This window comes from Myiozetetes cayanensis, unplaced genomic scaffold (genome assembly GCF_022539395.1).
Source record: "Myiozetetes cayanensis isolate MyiCay16 unplaced genomic scaffold, myiCay2020 scf5-8, whole genome shotgun sequence".
Classification (NCBI taxonomy): Eukaryota; Metazoa; Chordata; class Aves; order Passeriformes; family Tyrannidae; genus Myiozetetes; species Myiozetetes cayanensis.
Genome location: NW_026087742.1, coordinates 82,597,292 through 82,601,506, shown reverse-complemented (window position 1 = coordinate 82,601,506; position 4,215 = coordinate 82,597,292).

The window sequence follows — 4,215 nt, the reverse complement described above, 5'->3', positions numbered from 1 at the left end:
CTGGGTTGTCTCCTGATACCCTTGAGAGAGATCAGAAGCACAGCAATAAACTATTTTATGGGTATATTTGATTTCTGGGTTTCTTTGTTGGAGAAAGAAGCATATCCCAGCAAAGAACTCAGAATCTGAGCATGTAATAGCAGAGTACAGACAGAATTTCCTGCTTCAGTTAGTCTAATTCCATACAAGGCTCACCCTTGATCTGGAGCTATACCAAAAGAGTCCTTATTGCTTGACTCCCAAGTTTGGGTGGTTGCTCGGTGAACCATCTACTTGTTCCTACCTGAGGAGGTAATGCTGGAAGCTCACCATGACTTCTAAGGATGTCTTAAGATGCAAAGAGAAAATGCTCAGCGATTTACCTCCTTAAATGAATTAACCTTTGAGCACTTTCATTCACAAGAAAAAGAACTTTATCCTCTGAGTAGCCTCACTGGTTTTGATGCTTTTTTCAGGCTGAAATTCAGATTTTGAGGGTCGGTACCAGGATACTCTTCCTGGAATGGGGCAAAACAACTTGAACAAGACCTAATTTACAAAGCTATCAATGGTGAAAGGAGAAGGGGGTGTCATGCTGCTCTGGGTGTTGAATAATGCTGAAACCTGTCTGACTCATCGTTTTCATAACTGGGTGAGAAATCACTGACAATCATTTTTATGGTTTGATATATAAATGCTTTGAGAATCAAAGGCTTAGATTTTTACACTGTACATTTGAACCTTGACATTTGATTATTAGACTAAATACTCCCAGAACTACTTTCTTGCACACAAGCCAATTGCCGTATAAGAGTCCAGATACATTTTATTAAACCTTTAAATAAGGTGGACACTTACAAACTACCTTTAGAAATTAGCCCTGGCCTGAGCTAACCTCTGGACTATGTCCAGGAGTTGTTCAGGACATTGCTTGTAAATCCTGGCCAAACTAATGCTGGGAACAGTTGTTCCTGGACATGTTCCAGTGCTGGGGAGCCTTCCAGATACCAGTGCAGCCAGGACTGCACTCTCTCCAGCTTATACTGTAGCTGAATGCAAACAGCTCTTGGCACACCTACTGCCTTTGACACAGTTAATGATTACCTTTTCGTCAGACTCACCTGAGAAGCTTTTTGCAGCAGATCAGAACAACAAAGCAAATTTCTTAAAGAGGTTGAATTCATGCTGGACACGCTTGTAAACCAGCTTTGTATTTCTCTCAGTATGCAGCAATGGTCAGAGTTGAAATGTTCACAATAACTTGCTAAAAGAGTTGTGGGTTTGTAATAGACTGCACTAGTTTATATAACCTTTCCCAGTGTCTTTCCTCATGGGCAAAATTGCCAGAACGTGGCATAGTTTGACTCCAGTCCACCAAAACCTAGCTGTGAGCTACAAACGACCGTTCATTGGCTCCCTGTAAGGAAGGGAACAGTAAAGTACAATAAAGACAATATTGAGGCACTCAGGAGATGGAGTTATGAAGTTGTTAAATAGAATCTAAACAAACTGCTCACTTGTTTCCTGTTTTCTCCTGGGAAGGATAACATACCTAACTGATTTTGGAAAAGTGTTACACCCACGGTCAAAAAAAAAGGCCAGAAGATCAATCCAAAGAACTGCAAGCCTATAGACCTGGAAAACTCATGGCTTGAGTCCTCCTGGAGCACATTTCTGTAACATTAAGAAGTAGATGGTGTCTGGGAATAGTCAGTATGATTTTATCAAGGGTAAATGCCTGTAAAAACTGAGTTACCACAGGGGTCTATCCTGGGGCCTATCCAGTTTAATGTCTTTATCAGTGAGCTGGAGGAGGTGATGGAGTGCATTGCCATCATGTTTGCAGATAACATGAAATGAAGTGACCAGCTGATTTGCTCAGGATGAGGGCTGCAATCCAGACAGACACAGACAGGCTGAAGGAATAGTCCAAAAGGAACCTTGAAATCATTCACTGCTCACTTGAATTACATTGTCTGGAAGAAGAAAAGTTTAAAAAATCAATTTTAAAAAAATATTTTATAAATAATTTTTAAAAATTATTTTATATAAACATAAAAAAACCCCTGGGTTTTGAAAAAATTGTACATTGCCTACAACTCTGTGCTTTACAGCAGTCCTTGTTTCTATATTCACACAACATTTGGCAACTTCTTGAAGGATATGCACAATATGCACACAAAATACTGCTTTCTTATGAAATGTTGGTAACATTTCTGAAGATTTTGTTACCCTGGTGTTTTTCTCGGACTTCCTCTGAATGTTGCAAATGCTAATGCTAAACTGAGATTTTTCAGAGCCTGTAGAGCAAATGTTTTGTCTTTCACTCATGACAAGCTATCGGCTAGCGACATCTACATCAGCAGCATGGAGCACCATCTGCAAGAGGTCCCAGCAGACCACTCTGTGCTGTTGGACCAAGACCTCTGATGTTCAAAGGGACTGTCTTGGAGAACTGGAAAGGTGTCTGTCCCTTAAAAACTGTTCTAGTGTGAGTCTCAACCAGTCACATTGACAATGCTGAACTGGAATAAAACACAGAACATTATATTAAACAAAACCAAATAATTGCTGGTTCATCGTAAACACCAGGCTGTAGACTGTGGCCATTCACATCCTTCTGAAATGACTCTTCCCAGAAGAAGGTGAGACCTATTAAAGGGAAACACAAAAGACTTCATACATCCAAAGGAAGCTGGTGTCCAGGACTGTCAGAGCCAAGACCTGAAGGCAGCCACGGGCCCAGCAGGGCTGTGCTGTCCCTGACCAGGGCCCATCCACACCACCCCATGGGGGAGAGAACAGGCAGCCAAACCCTGAAAAAGAAAGAGTGGGTCTCAGTGCACACAGAGCCCTGATGAATTCATCCAGGCTAGAGTTCAAAATCATAGAATCACAGAATGATTAAGGTGAAAAAAACCTCCAAGATCACTTAGTCCAACCCTTGGCCAAACTCCACCTTGTCAACCAAACCATGGCACTAAGTGCCACATCCAGTCATTTCTTGAACACTTCCAGGGATAGTGACTCCACCACTTCTGCAGGTAGCCCATTCCAATGCTTGACAACCCTTTCAGTTGAAGAAATTCTTCCTGATGTCCAACCTGAACCTTCCTGGTGCAGCTTGAGGCTATGTCCTCTGTCCTGAAGTTGCCTAGGAGAAGAGGCTGACCCCCATCCTGCTACAACCTCCTTTCAGGTAGTTGTAGAGAGCAATAAGATCTCCTCTAAGCCTTTTCCAGGTTAAACAACTTCAGCTCCCTCAGCTGCTCCTCATATGGTTTACAAATGTATTAGTTAAAACTGACTCAGTCCCTGTTTGGGCAGCCTGAAGGTACTAGTGAGATGATACTGCAATATCATCCTCATGCTACCTAGAATCTCACCAAACATGTCACCACAACAGCATGCAAACCCTTCCTGAAAAATTAATCAGGCATACAGACATATTTACATCACAAATATATGTGGCACAGAAGGATGGTTCTTTAGAAAAGTTGCTGAAGGTGGTAGTAGTCACTGAGGTGGCTGGTGGTACCCAAGTAGAGCATTGATGAATAAGCCATTTCAGACCACACTGAAGTGTGACTACACATGTACTAACTGTGTTCTTTTTAGGCTACACAAAATAAGTAAATTAAATCCTTTAATGAGTAGAAGGTTTGAAACATACCTTTCCTGTTCCCAAGGTACTAAATAGGTGGGAAGGATTGAGTCAATGACAGTATGTGGTTCTAGAGACAAAATTCTGCAGCTGAGACCTGCCTTACTTGTGGTCTGCCTAAAGTGTTACTCATTTCACGTATCTAGTTTTTTTCATCCATAACCTCAAGGTTTTAAAATAGAAAATAATAGCAACATGGCCTTCTGGAGGGAATCAGTGGGTAAAACTGGGTAAGACTGAGTAGTGTGGACTGAAAAGCAAAGACGTTTATAATCTGAAAAGTCTGTGAAGTAGTTTGCTATTGGTGGATCTGAGCACATACACTAGCAAAAAGCCCCACTCCTACAGTTTTAGTTTCAAGGATAGCAGGGTTAAGAATAGTTCTTCCTGTTACAGACTAACTACTAAGGACCCTGCCTCACTCCTAAAAGCCTAGGGAATTCTTTATCTTCCTTTTATTGTGCCTATGTTGGGAGTGGAAGGGTTAACTAAAACCACTCTTGCGTCTGAGAGCATCTGAGAACAGCAAGAAGTAAAAAGAATCTATTACATGAAGATTACTTAACTGGATA